This window comes from Podarcis raffonei, chromosome 4 (genome assembly GCF_027172205.1).
Source record: "Podarcis raffonei isolate rPodRaf1 chromosome 4, rPodRaf1.pri, whole genome shotgun sequence".
NCBI lineage: Eukaryota > Metazoa > Chordata > Lepidosauria > Squamata > Lacertidae > Podarcis > Podarcis raffonei.
This window is the reverse complement of record NC_070605.1, coordinates 73,372,942-73,390,148: the sequence shown is the minus strand read 5'-3', so window position 1 is coordinate 73,390,148 and position 17,207 is coordinate 73,372,942. Positions and strand designations below refer to the sequence as shown.

The following is a 17,207-nucleotide window of genomic DNA, read 5'->3' as shown; positions in this document are numbered from 1 at the left end:
TTAGCATTGATATATTTGCCACCCTGGGCTCCTCTGGAGGAAAATGAGGGGTATATATATTTGTTGTTATTGGCATCGGCTTACCTTGAGAGACAATGGAGTGCACCTCCAGGGGTGAAGTCAAACTGCTGGATGATCACAGAAAAAGTTCAGACAAATGCCCAATTTACTTTTTTCTTTTTTTACAATCCAACCATCCCTAGAATACTGCATTTTTATTTGTATTTTCATTATTATTTTATACCATGGACACTTTACCCCAGTTTTTGTACATGTTACTTGCTAGAAAACTGCACTGCAAATTTTAAATTACTGCAGATTCCCCCCTCCCCACCCCCCAAGAATGGCTGTGTTTTGGTTCATGTATTGCTTTGGAAACTGCAAATTAGGTAGTTTTGCCTTTAAATGTGAATTGGATCAAATCCCCCTACATCCCTAGATACAAGCCCTAGTTCTTAAAACAGCCATACTCTAAAGAATTAGCACTGATTAAATTCTGGTGCTATTAGTCCGATTTATTTTAATATACAGTTGGAACATAGTTCATTAAACATTTACAATTAAAAAGAATCATTAAACAATGGGAGTGTGAATTCAATGCAAATAGCAATATGTCTCTAAATTACCTGCAGGATTTCCTTATCCCACATGCACTTTGAAATCTTTGTTTCACATTTATATATTCCAGTGAAAAAGACCATTCTTCCTTCGTCAAAATTACAAAGCTTCTCTGCCTGAATAGTCAGAAATGGGACATCATTCTGCACACAGAAGAATAGTCTGTCCAGGATGCTGTTAGGCAACATAATAGAACAATAATACTCTTCCCTTATTATAGTTACTTTAAAAAGTGAAAGTAGTAATTTCAGGGAGGAAAGGATGGTTTAATCAAGTCATAAGTCAGGAAGTCTGAACTTTATTATCGATTAAAAATGTGAAAAGCGATTTTCTCAATAAAGCAAATCACATTTCCTTTTTTCTTTTTTCTTTTATATATTCATTAAGGAATTTAATATGTCTGGATTTTACTTCGTATTGTGCTTCCTTTTTATTACTTTATATTACTTTTGCTTGTGTTCATAGACTAGATGATGTAATTGCCTTTTGCTGGGACCCAGTGTGCTTTGGTAATAATTTGAGGCAAAGCTCACTCCTCTTATTGGAGGAAAAGGTATTAACAATGTCTGTAAAGTGTGTTCCTTTTCCTCTGATCAAAGGTTCGACTCCTTGTCAAAAAGTTCAGTTTTCCAATCGGGGAGGGGGGAATCTGTTGTCTTTTTTAAAAAAACAACAGCAAACCTTATTTCTAAATAAGAATTTGATGCTCCATCTTCAAAATCAATTATCATTTTAGAAACCTGAAAATATTTGCTTGTGTACCACTCAGCCATGCAAGGAGGTACAGACATTTATAAACAAACACACTTTAAACACAGACACTTATAATACACTTCCACTCATGCGATACTAGTGCACATGCACTAACTATACATGCTATTCATTCATGCACATAATTGCAAAATTAGTGATTTTCCTAAAGGCCCTGTTTGGTACATAACATCAGCTAATAGGGCTCATCCACCCCCCCCGGTGCTTTTCCTGCGAAAACCTGCTCTTTAGTGCTGAATAGGAGCAAACAGCAATCCACAGAAAACCCAAATTGCTGTTTGTTCCAATTCAGCGGTAAAGAATGGGTTTTCCTTGGAAAAGTGGTGAGGCAAGAAAAAAAGCGCTCAGACATGGACCAGGAAAGTGCAGACCCATGCCTAGAAAGTGAGGGGCAAAAGGTTAGTGTGGATGAACCCATAGTTTAGCACTGCAGGAACAAACCTTAGCCTGTGCACTTCCCTTTCTTCTCCTAGTACATGCCGGAGGATGAAACTGAAACATCCGCCTCTGCTCGTAAAGTGACCAGAGTTCTCCCCACTACATCCAAAATTGGGGGACTTTATTACCTCCAACCATCGTTTGTTAACAATCCATGATCACAAATCAACCTATGGTCTGGTCCTGGCTTGTTTGAACAGACTGTTTTTTAATGACTGGTTACTTTAAAGGCAGGAGCAAAAGCTTCTGGTTCCCTTGCAAACATGATACCTCATGAGGAGTGTGCAAGACCAAAAGTGCTGTGACTTGTTCTCATGGGGCTGAACTATTGTTTACCACTATATGTGAAATAGGCTCCAAATGGACCAATGATCTGGCTCTCTGTGTTCCTATGAATGCTTCGCAGGCTTCCAACTCTAGGAGAATGGCAATCTGATGGAGCTTAAGGTGCATTGTAAAATGCCTTGACACAGCAGTTATGAGCATGAAGGACATTAAGCATATAGCATGTTCATATAGTTAACTATGGCTTCTGAATATGAATAATTAGGCCCATCGCTAAAGGGCAGTGAGACATTGCACTTGCTTCCCCTACCTTAAAGTGTTTATATTTCAGACTTTGCTTCCATTGGTATTTGTCTGAACTCTTTCTTAAACAAGTTGGCTTTAAAAAAAATAAAATCATACAATAAAATGCATAGACCTCTGAAGGTGAGCCTAGTTGTTTCACCTTTCAGACAGTCTACTTCCTTGTCATACTTGAGCACCCGTCCTAGTTATTGCCTTGTTGAAATAATTGAACTTTAGAAAGCAATTGCAAAGAAATGTTGGGGGAGACAGAGGTTCTTTTAGACAGAAACAAGAGAAAAAGGTTTCTGCATAAATCTTGGAATAGCTGCTGTACCGCAGAGTTTATGATCGCACTGTTTTATTAGTAGCTTACTTTTGCTCTGCATACAGACAAATACTGTGTTTTGAGAAACTGTGCTTGAAGGAGGAGGCATGTTCTTTGAAGGAAAATAGGAAGGAGGCTATCAAACAAAATTGCTTGTAGCAATGGTTGCCACCTAGTGGACTTGAGGGAGAACTTAGTAGAAGATGGAATAGGTGAAAAAATAGTAGAGGGGATAGCTGCTAAAGACTATCCAGATAAGGGCTGTGGGATGAGTTTTAGCATTGGCGCTGAAAAAACAACATGAACTTGGCAAGTAAAGTTTGTCAGTCGTACAACATCCTCATATAACTTGATGTGTGTTAGTAATGCAACATCTGCAGCCCAAATTCCAGATGATTACAGGGAGAAAGTGCAATTTCCTTGCTACTGCAGCAATAACTAACTGAGATTTTCTTGGATGATACTGCTCCTCAAGATTCTCCCTCAACCCACCCCACTAAAAAGATGAGCAAAAGTAGAGACAACAGACATATTTAACTATTCTCCAAATTAAAGGTCCAGTTCCTGGGTGAATAAAAATGTTTTAGCCAAAGCAGCTAGTGATGGCACCAGGAGTGCTTCCCTGAGAGCATTCCACAAACAGGGAGCCAGTACCGAAAAGGCCCATTCTCATGTTGCCACCCTCCACACTTTCCTCAGACGGGGGCACATAGAGAAGGGCCTCCGACAATGAACCCAGGGTCCAGTTTGGTTCTTTAGAAATGTGTGGAAGGGAATTATGCCATGGTAAGTATGTATAGTTTTAATCAAGTTTATTTAACTGGTTGCAAAATATGGTGGTATCTGAGGTAAGAGGGAAGCAAGAGGAGTTGGAAGCTGTATGCTACAAAGGCCTTCACACCATGTTGCAGGAGCAAGCCACTCAGTTTGGACCAAATATCAAGAGGATTCTGCATTTTACAGCTTGTGAAAGTACTGTCCTAACATCAGCTCCTAACTGTAGCAATACTGTCATCGCTAACATTACTGTCTTTAGAGTTTTGTATGTAGGAATTTTATAGTAGTATAATTGGCTATAACAATATTGTTTTAAAACAACCCTATTTCACTTAAAAAAATATTTCACCCATCCTTCTGAAAGAATATTTTATATCAAATTATTATTTTCCATGGAAAAGCTGGGAGGAGGGGAAATCTTCAGAGAGAAACAACAGCTCTTTCCCCCCAATTTTTCTGGGTCTCCCCAGGCCTCTCCATCCTTAAATATATTTACTCCCTTATATTAATATTTAACTTTTTCTTTATTGCTTGGTATTTTAGTGTGTTAAGATGCTAATGATCAGCACAACAGATTTGACATAAAACTTCCTGTCTTTGTGATCTTCTACTCTATTTCTTCTGGTTTCAGATCTAAATTTAACTGTCTTTCACAGCCCTGCATTGTTAATTCACACCCAGATATTGTTCCTCTTATTTCTTCAGTGACTAGCTAATGTAGCTTAATTTTAGCAAAGGGTATGCATATTAGATGCCCTGCTGCAATCAAAATGCTCTTTAGTTTTGAAGTTTCTTTAATGTTGCTACAAATGCAATCTTTGTAATAAGACATGTTTATACTACTGAGAATTCCTTCTGGGAGATCATTTCATTTGCTCATATTACAAAAATATAAATATAAATAAATTAGGGGAACACTGTCTCTCCTCATGAGCTGAGGGAAGAACAAGATACACTTGTTACATCGATGTAAGAAGCAATTTAGAAGCTGAACGGCTGTGGCATAGATTTTTGCAGTACAGAAGTTCAGTGTGGAATGCTAAGATGCTGTTGTAGCGAGACCCATGTTCAAATCCTTCTGTGTTGCCCAGGGAAGTCACTGCCTCTCACGGTTACCTGACGTACATGTTCAAAAGAACCACGTGGTGCAGACTTTCTGAGACTGTTACTACTTTCAGAATCCAGGGGTCACTATTAAGTCATTTGTCATGAACCTCAAGAGTCTCATTTGTCATGGGATGAGGCTGGGACTTCAGAGTGGGAGAGGGGATTGCTGTCCCAGTGTTGTTGTTTAGTCGTGTCCGACTCTTCGTGACCCCATGGACCAGAGCACGCCAGGCACTTCTGTCTTCCACTGCCTCCCGCAGTTTAGTCAAACTCATGCTGGTAGCTTCGAGAACACTGTCCAACCATCTCGTCCTCTGTCATCCCCTTCTCCTTGTGCCCTCCATCTTTCCCAACATCAGGGTCTTTTCCAGGGAGTCTTCTCATGAGGTGGCCAAAGTATTGGAGCCTCAGCTTCAGGATCTGTCCTTCCAGTGAGCACTCAGGGCTGATTTCCTTCAGAATGGAGAGGTTTGATCTTCTTGCAGTCCACGGGACTCTCAAGAGTCTCCTCCAGCACCATAATTCAAAAGCATCAATTCTTCGGCGATCAGCCTTCTTTATGGTTCAGCTCTCACTTCCATACATCACTACTGGGAAAACTATAGCTTTAGCTATATGGACCTTTGTTGGCAATGTGATGTCTCTGCTTTTTAAGATGCGCTGTCCCAGTACCACCTAACAAAACATAAGCACATCTGCATGAATATTCCATTGTGCCTTGAGGATGTTGGGTTGCCCTCCTCCATATTAGAGGAAAGCTCAGAAGCTCTAGGGCAACTACAGTCTCTCACACTCTGATGGAGCTAATGGTAGGTAAAACAAGCTGGGCCTCTTTAAATGAAATGGCTCCTCTCAGCCAATGCGGCATTAGCAACTGAGACAGAACTGCAGCTCTTATTTAAGGCTCAGTCTGAGGATGACTGCTGCTGAAGCAACATCTGAACACTGTTAGTCTTCAGCCTGAGCCCTGTATGGAGCTGTCCAGAGTACCTTTGGCTCTGCTCACAACAGAATGTAATTTAATGCTTGTCCTGAGGGGAATGTTCCTTAGGATGACTAATCTTCATGTTCAGAAGACTCACGTGGCACAGTCCTGTTGTACCAAAATGCCAAAGAAGGGATTGTATGCTCAAATGTTACTACATGCAAATCACTCCTCATACAAGGCATCATATTTGCTCTTGACACAAAGGTGGAAACATTCAAACTGCACTGTGAAGTGACTAAGTCCTGGATAACTGTACTGCATGCACTTTGATTCCATAGACTAGTTCTAACTATTTAGGATTAACTTGGAGTTAAATGAAATAAGAAATGCGATATACTAAGGCTGATACCCTAAGCACTCTTACTAGAGTGTAAGCCCTGTTGAACAGAAGAAGGCCTTGAATCTGAGTAAACAGGCCTTGCCTTGGGCTACATAAGTACAATGCAAAATATATAGAGTAGCTTTATACTGAAGGTATTTATTTATATTGAGCAGATTTGCAGTAGCACAAAAAAGCCGAAAGATAATGTAATGAGATAATCAGCTTTGAGCAGAGTGAAAATAGTTCTTGGTTATCTTCCTTAACCTATTTTCTTTGCTTGCTTACAGGTTGTCCTTGAATTCACATTCTTGTGCACAGCAGCTGCAGAACTCCCTGGACTGGATTGGGGAAGTGGCGCTGGGGAAAGGTGGTACCCCCCATGCCAGTACAGTGGTACCTCGGGTTACAAGCACCTCAGGTTACAAACACTTTGGGTTACAGACTCCGCTAACCCAGAAGTAGTACCTCGGGTTAAGAACTTTGCCCTAGGATGAGAACAGAAATCGTGCTCCGGCGGCGCGGTGGCAGCAAGAGGCCCCATTAGCTAAAGTGGCACCTCAGGTTAAGAATGGCTTCAGGTTAAGAATGGACCTCCAGAATGAATTAAGTTCCTAACCAGAGGTACCACTGTATCCCAATTTCAATCCTCTCCACCTAAACTGCTTAATTGCCTTCCAGAGCTGCAGTGTGCTTTTTCCTATAGGACAAAGATTGTGTTTGGGAAGGGGGAGGTGACCTGGTTTGGAGAAAGAGCGAAGCACCACCTTTCTGATCAAATCTCACTCACCCCCACACCCCAATTAATGACTGGTCTGAACTAATTTTAAAAAGCAGTAGCTCTAATCTTGGATATCCCAGGGTTTTGCTGGTTTGGCTCTTGGCCTACTGAGAAATGAAGATGACATTTGAATCACTGTTTTATTTTGAGGGCAGCTGAACATTTGAGCAAGGTAGTTTCCAACTAGCTAGACTCAGGGCTTTTTTTTCAGTTGGAACCCACTGGAACTCAGCTCTGGCACCTCTCAGGTGAGTGCCATAAGAGAACAAGGTAGGTGTTCAATGGTGAGTTCCGGCACCTCTTTTTCTAGAAAAATAGCATTGGCTAGAACGGAAAAGTAAATAGAAAGGGAATTTAAAAATATTGTACCCTACCATTCATTCAAGTCAAAAACCACTCACAGTGCCTGACAATAATTTAAATTATATTCCTATTGCAAAATTAAATGTATTTCCAATGCAGATAGTGACTATGGGTGTAACTGAGTCTAGACCATTCCTGCTATTATTTTTGCTGCCCATCCCTGATTGTCTTCCAAAGCTACTTTATATGTATGGATGAAATCTCCTGAGCCACTGCAGGTGGTTATTTAATCCAGGCTCTGTCCACCAATTTAGATGGCTTTGAAGGAGGATTTGACAAATTAAAGGAGGACAAGGCCATCAACACCTGCTTGCCTTGATGACAGTATACTATCTTTAGGATCAGGAACACCATGCCTCTGAATACCAGTTGCTGAGGAGCAACAGTGAGAGAGAGCTGTCATATTCATGTCCTGCTTATGCCTGACCTAGCCACTGGGAGAAAGCAGATGCTGATCTGATCCAAATAGGATCTTGTGTTTCCTATGGCAGGAGAGGGCAGAAAAAGCACCAGATGGATTTAGGAGGCAGCTAATAATAAAGATGCTCTTCTAACAATTTGCAGAATCTTCTCTACTTGTTGAGTCTGCTACCTACTCATTAAGTCTAGGGATGATCAAGAGGAGTGGCCAAATCAGCATAGTGCAGTAGGTAAAGGAGGTAGGGAGGCGGGTGGTGCTGTGGTCTAACCCACTGAGCCTCTTGGGCTGGTTGATCGGAAGGTCAGTGGTTCGAAACTGTGCAATGGTGGTGAACTCCCATTGCTCTGTCCAAGCTTCTGTCAACCTAGCAGTTCGAAAGCACACCAGTCCAAGTAGATAAATAGGTACCACTGCAGTGAAAAGGTAAATGGCATTTCCGTGCACTCTGGCTTTCATTACAGTGTCCGTTGCACCAGAAGCAGTTTAGTCATGCTGGCCACATGACGCAGAAAGCTGTCTGTGGACAAATGCTGGCTCCCTCAGCCTAAAAGTGAGATGAATGCCACAACCCCATAGTCGCCTTTGACAGGACTTAACCGCCCATGGGTACTTTACTTTTTTACCTTAGTGCGGTATGAGAGGGAAAGTGTGCACAAGGGAAAGATGAGGCTTGTAGATTGTGCAGGGAAGTTAAGGGAACAGAACAGTTGTCCAGCTCTACAATTCTGTGATTCTGATATTAAAGGGGTCTATCAGCATCTTGGTTTGGAGAGACCAGCTAATGTTATACAGCAAGCACTAGATGGCAGTGTAATCTACCAATAAAGCATTGTAAACCAGTTTTAAGGAAACATTGATGGGATTATTCAATGGATTAATTATTGCATTACTTGAATATTTTTTTAAAAAATGCAATTTTAACCTAATTTTAATTAGACATTACCCTGTCAAGTCACGTTTGATGGTGGTAGTATGACTTAAAATGATCGGTAGGCATTTTTTAAAATAAAAATGTAGACAATCTCTTGGATGAAATATTAATCTGTAAAATGATCTGTACCAACAAAAAACACACACCACACAACACTTTTATCTCAAGTATATTCTTTTAAATATCTTCCTAATATTATCTTTACAATGTAACATTCCTTTTAATTTGCTCAATTATGTTGGTGAGAATGGGTAGCCGGGGAGTTAATTGATCAGAGCAATTGTAACATGCTGACAGTTCTAATTTCAAGAAACAGAATTTAAAAAAAACCCAGCCACATTTCTGGGGGATTCTGTATCCAAAACCACATTCTGCTTCAAGGTAACGTGAGCCGGAGAGCAGCAGCTCATTTGCATGTTTTTGTGTATACATAATTAACCAAAACTGCATAAAAGTTGCATGAACATGGTGGACATGTTGCACTCCTGTGACACCATCTGTGCAGTTTGCAGTGCGAAACTAGAAGGAGAAGCTCTTAGTATGTATTGGGATATTATAGCCTTTAAAATTTACTAAGTGGGAGGAAATGGAAATGCTGGCTCAAATCTATATATACTGGATATAAGAAACATCCAAATGCTTTCAAAATATTTTAAAAGAGTCTGCATGTACTTTGTGAAGGCATTGCTTGGTGTTATGCCTGCGAGGTCAAAGTGTAAAATGTGTAACGAAGTTCCTGAACGTATAACAAGGCTCAGATCCACACAGCCATCCTCATATCTTCTAGGATAGAGCTTTCCAAACTGTTTGTCGTGACACGTTAGTGTGTTGGCTGCAGTGTGTAGATGTGTCACGTGAATGCTCCTCCCAGGGCTGGAAAGGGATGAGTTTAACCTGAATTAGTTAAAACTGAATTACTGTGTCATGGAATGATGCATGTCTAAAAAATGTGTCACCAACATTCAAAGTTTGGAAAGCTCCGTTCTAGGACCTACAGCAACAGGGGATGAGGCTAGGAAGTAATCTTGCGTTAGGAGAAAAGCAGTCATGTGAATCAATATCTTGAGCCGTGGGACAACTGAAACCTCTCATTTTGCTAACCTCAAAACAACTCTTAGAAATTGTGAGCCTGAAATATAGCCTAGACTGAAATTCCTAATTGTTTACTGCAGATTTTGGAGCAGAAACGCCTATCACATATCCTTTACGTTCGCCTATGTAATCAAAGAGGCTGGAAACTTGCATTTTTATACTGAAAGCTGAGATTCTGGGTGTCATGTCTAGTTTGCCTCTAAGGCTGTACAAAACTTCATTAGGCACTCATGAGCTGTTAATATTCTCTTGCTGCTCATATTCTTGTGAGCAGTACAAAATGAAGTTTTATACCGCCTTAAGAAAAAACTAGAGTTGACACCATTCATGCAAGTAGCAAAGTAAGTTGCAGGCATGCCCACCCTGCAATGCAGATGAGGATCCTGGTGTGCCTTTAGCAAATTGCAGTCTTGATCTGGAGGTTGGGGCACACATGCTATTTGTACTGGGAAGGGGCTGCTCTCATTGGAGCAAACAGTGCAAATAGTAGGTGTTGCAGCTCATCCTAGATAATTTTTGGTACACACTTGAGATCTCTTCTCTCCTTTGGGGTGGTTCACACAATCAAATGGCCATGATGAGAATGAAAATTGGTTTGTGCATGTGCTCTCATCATGTTATTACAGAACTCCTTGGTGATTAGCAGCTGATTCCGTGAACCGGCTTTACTGAAAATAATTTCATGTGAGTTGATGTATGGTGTTAGGTCAATGATGGATATGCAGATTTACTCAGACTTAAGCCTCACTGGGCTCAGAATGACTTACTCCCTTGTATGTGAGCAGAGGACTGAGACTGTAGTCACTGGTTTACAACCTTGTTCTAAATACTCTTGTAACATTCTGTTGGGTGAATAATTCTGCATGATTTCTAAAGCTTCTATAGCAACAGAACTTGGTCTAGTTAAAGGTATTGTTTTGCATTTGTTTGACTTGGACCAAATGGGCAACAGCTGTTTAAAATGCATTTCTTCTCAGTGCACAAGTGAACAAACAAAAAGAAAACACAAATTAACTCTAAATTAATTATAGCTAAAGAATACAGTGTGAGTGCAAAGAATAAGTAAGTGGCTCTGCATTATGTCAGTCTGATAGACACAGCTTCATAGATCGATTCATAAATCATAACGCTAAACGCCTTCTTCTTGATCTAACAATATATGCTCATTTTGTGCAGATGTGATAATGCTAAATATAAGGGCTGAAACCCAAAACATAATTAGTCAATGGAGTTCAAGCCCCCTCTATGCAGAATTTGGTCTGTTGTCTTTAACTGGTATACTAATTCAAATGTTTCTATCCTACAAAAAGAAAGGATAACAATATCACAAAAGCACATTCTTTTGGATTTTAAATAACTCCTTAGATAATGGATGTCTGTATTTGTCTCATTTGGAATTTTTAGCAATATTTTAAAGGCATGAGTTTTGATATTTCTGATGAATCTCAAAGTATTGGCAAAATAAAACTTAGCCTGTGAACTTCCTTTTCTGCCTGAAGTTCCCCATAATCCAATACTAGTTCACATATTCATTAAACACTTCTGACTTACTTTTACAATTAACATTTGTGTTTCCTTTGCAAATGGGCTGAGGTTCCCTGGGATACATTTAAAGATTGAAACCATAAATTTTGTGCAGGAGTATTAAAGCAAATGGTTGTATAGAAAATCTATTTCTCTCTCTCTCTATCTCACAAAAAAGCCACCTGCTCTTTGCAAGTCATGTGAAAGGTCAGAAAAGAATAAGTCTGCAATGTGTGAAAAATGGAATTTATTAAAATGTATATTTTAAGCATTTACAGGAGTTAACCATATTTTTGAACAAGATCCTTCCACTATCCTTCTCTGATGAGTTTACTGTAGCTCGAGACACAATGTTTCCTGTTCATATGCCATTTTTCACATATTGTGGGCTTCTTATTTTTACTAGTATTTACTGATAAGATGCTATACTTATGTAGTGTTATGCTACATAGAAATCAGATTCCTCAGAGTACAATTTCAGTACTTGTTTTGCTAGTTTCCCATTGATAAAATGATTCCCAAGATCATAATGTTAGCGGTGCAAAGCATCAAACACACCATAATTCAGTCCCTGCATGAAAAGGCTGTAAACTTGAATGAGCAGGGGAAGGCGGAAAAAAGAACATACCTGTTTTGCAAAATTATCATAATCTTACTTTACCGTAAGGTTCAATGCAACTTCTGTTGATGAAGTTGAATACAGTAGAACACATTTCTGAGCTGAGCTTGCAGGATTAAATATATATAATTTGCAACGTGGGTGGTCTTAACTGACACACACACAACAATCATTTAGAAGTATCCCCAGTTGCCTTCTGAAAGTGGTCTCTACATTCTTCCTGTTTTAGTTCCATCTCACTAATTCCAGTTGTGAGGTGGAAAATTATTAATGCTGGCAGTGATTGCAGATTGCAGTGTTCTCTGGTTTGTCTCTGTACTGAAAACAGTTTCTTCAGGGAGGTGGAAAAAATCTTGCATTGCACCCAGACTTTGCATTGCACAATGAGGGAGACTTTCTGTATTCTTAAAGCATCCAGGCTGCTTCCAGTGACTAAGCCTTTGGCTGTTCAAGTGGCTAAAATCAAATCAGTCCTTCATGCTGGAAAAAAGAGGCATTTGTCTACAGGGAGGAAATAGCTTGTAAAGGTAACATAATAGGGATCAGCAGCCAGGTGTTGAAAATTTACTTGCAAGGTTTTACAGTGCCTTATATCTTGCAGCACTGTGCACCTTAAATCTTGACAATCTGGAAAGCTAAGACAAAGTTTAAAAGAGGTCTTAGGTTTACATTTCTGTGAAATACGCACCACACACAGAGAGAGGGCTTTGACTTCCCAGGAAAGCATGGACTTGGTTCACTCAAAGTCCACATGAAAGCACTGAATCAGCTGAGAGGTGCTATTGCCTTAAAAATGCCATCCACTCTGGTCTCCCCTTATCACAGAATACAGAGCAGAATGGGCAGGTGAAATGATGCAAGAACAGGAGCATAACACCAGGACCTCTTTTAACTTTGAAACATCTCAAGACCTGAGGTTGCTATGTCTTTATTTTATGCTAAGGATTTGCCAAGAGCACATCTACACATGAGCCTCCTGAGTTCCACTTGTGTTGTAGCACACAAGTGGAAATGCAGGAAGAAAAGCTTCTGGATGTAAGCATGCTTGCGTGTGATTGGGTTTCTGGGTTTCTTTATCTGAATTTTTATTGAAAAATTGGTTACCTGCACATCCAGAAGCTTTAATAAATCATCACCATCATCTACACTTAACTAGTTTACTCTGAATCAGGGAAGAGTTGAAGATTATGATGCATATCAGGGAAGCTCATGAAAAATCCTATAAATTGTAAGTGCCTGTGATGGTACGGTTCTGAATAGACAACACTGGCTGGATTTGCATATAAACCATGGCTAATCACGGAAACCTTGGTTTATTACATCACAGAATAGTTAAAAGGCACCAGTGAGAGCAGCCAAGCCATGAGAGCAGTTTGAACTTTTTGCCACCCTTCGCTCTATAACCTTGGGGTCAATGCTGGATCCATAAACAAAGTTAAGGAGGAGGTCCAGGTACACGTGTAACACTAAGTTGTGGTTAACATGAACTAAGGTTTATGGACCAGCTTCAGACTTTGGTTAACTAGCAATCATAAACCATAATTAAGAAAGCTTAGTTAAGCCGCTGGGTGGGTTTGCATATGCTGCTAGGCCATGGTTTAATAAACCACAGTTTAGCATTACATGTAAAGCAGGCCACTGAATACTATTATTTAAGTGCTACAGTCCCTTCTACAACTCCCTAAAACTAAACTATAGCTCCTCCCCTTAGGCATGCTAAACAGTGGCTGCTGTTTGAATGTCTGGCAGGGAGATTGGCAATATGGCAAATGAGATTCTGTGTAAATAATTGCACTGGGGAAATCAATGAAAACATTAAATCAGGATATGGCAATACTGAAAAGGTCACATTCTTCTATTTACCATTACTGGTAAAGGGACTGTAACTAAAATGTCTAGTGTGAAAATGCCTTTATATAAATCTATGGGGTGGCTATATTTGGAATACTGTGTATAATCCAGTTTGCGGCATCTTAAACAAGGTGCTTTATTTATGGAAGGGTACAGAAAAGGGGAGCCCAAATCATCCAGTGGCTTAGACACTATCTGTACAAAGAAAAGGTGAAGCATCTGAGGCGCCTTAAGTTTTAAGGGGGAAGGGACCTGATTCTGTATTTATGAATAAAATGGAATAAGTGGTAAAGCCAGACTTTGACTCCTTCTCAAGGTCATCCCACAAAGATGAGGGCTAATAGATTCTGGCAAGGGAAAAGGCAGTACTTAATCAAGCCAGCAGTTAACTAACTCATAATATATATGGTCATGTCCACTGGCTTAGATGGCCTTATTCATGGAGCAGAGGTGGATAAATGGCGATTAGCCATGATAGCGAAATGCAGCTTCCAAGTTCAGAGGCCATTATAGGAATAAAAGAAGAACAAGGCTGGCCAAAGACACACCTGGCTCAGTATCCTATTCTCAAAGTGGCCAACCAGATTCTTATGTGAAGCCCACAAAAGCAAGAGCACTCATCCCACCTGAGAATGCCCAACAATGGGTATTCAGAAGCCTATTGCCTCCAACAGTGGAAGCAGAACATAGCCATTATGTCTAGTAGCCATTGGTAGCCTTATCCTCCATGAATTTGTCTAACCTTCTTTTTAAAGCTTGAATTTTGTGACTCTGAATGCCTTTTTGCTGGGGGGCAAATGATGGGGGAGGACTCTTGTCTTTGTGCCCTGCTTGTGGGCCTCCCTGAAGCCCTGGGCTGATGAAAACAGGGTGCTTGACGAGACGGGCAATTAGTCCACAAGGCTTTCCTCACCTCCTCATATATTCATTAATAACCATTTAATCTGCTTGAGCTTTCCCCCACTCTTTCCTGTTTTACAGCCACATTTCCCTCTCCTTAAAGTAAAGACATAATAAACCCTCTCTTACTCCCAGCACAGTGTGCAATAATGTTAAAAACTGGCTGATCCCTCATCCACCTGGCCTTGACAAGCCAAGTGTGCAAGTGGGTCAGAAATGATTGAATGTCCCATAGTGCTGAGTGTCATGTCCCATTTTCTTGGTGAGTTAAGAATGAAACTTGCAGATCTCAGAGGTGAGCACATGTGATGCACACACACATACACACACACTAGGTTGCTGATGTTGACAGGCCCATAAACCCCATCCGAAGAAAAGGTGTGTATTAATGACAAACATTGCACTGAAGGTCTGCGCCTGCAACTATTCCTCAGGTCAAAATTCAAAATTTCAGCTGAAGGAAGCACCTGACAAGGAAATGATTGTTTAATTCTATTAGCTTTATATGAACACCGATGTGCAAAACAAATGGTGTTTAGTATGTTTCCACTTACCTGATCTTTAGCTGTCTTGGTGTCCTGATCGTCTTGAATTTGGTATGAGTCTCAAAGGTATTTCCTTGTCAGTCTGTAATCATATGTAAACAACACTCCTTTTTAAAATGAGCTTCCAGTTATCTAAAAGTTTTGGATGATCCTCAGATCTTATGGGCAAGCGAGTTGTTCAAAAATAACTACAAAAAGCAGGGGTTAGGATTAGGAAGGATCTGTTGATTTCCAGTCTCTCAGTTTCTCATTTTTTCCAATCATTTTTCAGTTCCCCACATTTTACAATTTGCGGGTTAAAAAATCACAAAAAATCATCAGTACCTTTGTGCAAATTTCTCCTAATATGCAGTTTTGACCAATGTACAGTTTTGCAAGCAATTTTCTTTAATATAATGCATGTTAGTGTGTTATTTTCACAAGTATATTCATTTTTATGCACGCTTCCCCCAAATATATGCATGTTTGCAAACATTGGTTGGTGAAGTGCATAACAAAATTCAGGTTAAGTGCAAATTTTAAATGTTAGCTGTGTTTTGGTTTGTATATTGTTTTGGAAAGATAAATTTGATGGATTCGGTTTCAAATAAGACCTGAATCAAATTTCTTCCCCATCCACTACTCACAGATTCTACTACACTGAAAACAATGGTTGGTTATGATACTCTCAAGCAGTTAAATATAACACTAGGTATTGTACAATAATAAAAAGGCAACAACCCTTCCCCGCTGATTAAGAATCTGACAGAATTATTAGATGGCAGGGCAATGTTATTGTTCCCCAAGCTGATGGTCACTGCAGCGATGCTACACTGACACTAGCTATGGTGCAATCTTATACTGAGCTAACTGCTAAGCCGAACAGACGACAGCATAAACAAGCATCCGTGTAGCAACACTGTCAGATTTAAGCCCATCCAGTGCTAATCCCTGATCACCGTTTTGCACACTACCTTCAGATAAGCCATGAAAATGAGGCATCAATCAATGTACACCAATGGCCAATCAACACCTGATACCATCCACCCTCATGTACCCTCTACATACAATGCACTACTAGGGCAATCGGAAAGAGAACAATAAAGACACAAACTCCTGGGCTCCAGTGTGTGCAGGCAGCTCTAAAAAGCCAAGGCAAACAACTGGGACCATACAACTATTATAATGCCCAGGTATCACCATAATCTAGCGGTAGAAGGCAAGAAAGGTGGCATGAGCTCCCCAGGAGAGAAGGGTTCAAGTCATGCTGTGCAATCAGTGCTCATATGCAGATATTCACCAGAACACTCCTAATAATACATTTGTATTGTTCCCCTTGTGAGAAAAGGAGAGGGCTACATGAGCTGGAGGTTCAAGACAAATAAAAGGTAGTTAACGTATGGAGTTAAACTATGAAATTTACTACTACTATCAAATTCTATAGCCAGGAGAAATTCTATAGCTGCAGAGAAGGCCCTTTTTGAGTCCGTCCCCACTCCCAACCATACCTCTTTTGTACATGGGACCAAAAGCAGAGCCTCCAAAGATTATTGTAACCTATGGACATTTGAATATGGGCCGCAACGTTTTCCTGATCCAGATCTAAAGGATTTGGCGCATTCCCTTTGTTCCGGTTCAGAATTTCACCCTCTCCCTCTGAAATGGATTGGATTGTCCTAATACACGGAAACAGAGATTCCTGAATGGTGTCGGTTTTTTTTTTGGAAGGGTAAGCTCCACGGGGAGCATTTAACCTTTTGCTTAGCTCAGCTGGAAAGATAGGAAGATTTAGATGGTAATGCTTATGAGCTTAACACCTTTCCATTGGCATTTACAGTTCTTCAGAAGTTTCATGGCAGTACCTGGGCTGAGCAACAGATGGATTCTGGCCAAGATCCAGTGTTTTAAGAACTGTTGATCAAAGATCAGGTTTATCACAGTTGGTCTTGCAGAAAAAGATTGACATCTCAAAAAATGAGCTTCAACAGATAGAAGCCGAGCTCTTGCAATTTTAGCTGATTTAGCTTTTTCCCTTTTTGGCAAGCTGGCTGAATTGTGTGATTAGTAATTTTTGTGAGCTGGCTAATAGGAAGCAGTAGCAATATAGGTTTAAAAGTTAGTATAAACTTGCCAAGTCCTGCTTTCCTTTATTGAATGATGACATGTGACACTCCTGTTGTTGACCTTCATTGTTAACAGGAGTCATTGTGCATCAATTTTGTTTTAAAAGCGTTGTGTATGGATAAAATTCTCGTTGGACAAAAGACTATTCTCTTAAGAGCAGGGAC

General features: G+C 40.2%; 1 long non-coding RNA gene across 1 annotated transcript in view; it reads right to left on the bottom strand.

Annotated features, from left to right (window-relative positions):
- Positions 1 to 14,948: 14,948 nt before the first annotated feature.
- Positions 14,949 to 17,207, bottom strand: part of LOC128411719 (uncharacterized) — a 36,226-nt gene continuing 33,967 nt past the window's right edge. Inside the window, exon 4 of the long non-coding RNA XR_008329895.1 lies at positions 14,949 to 15,022. This is a non-coding gene — a long non-coding RNA (uncharacterized LOC128411719). The remainder of the gene's footprint in view (positions 15,023 to 17,207) is intronic.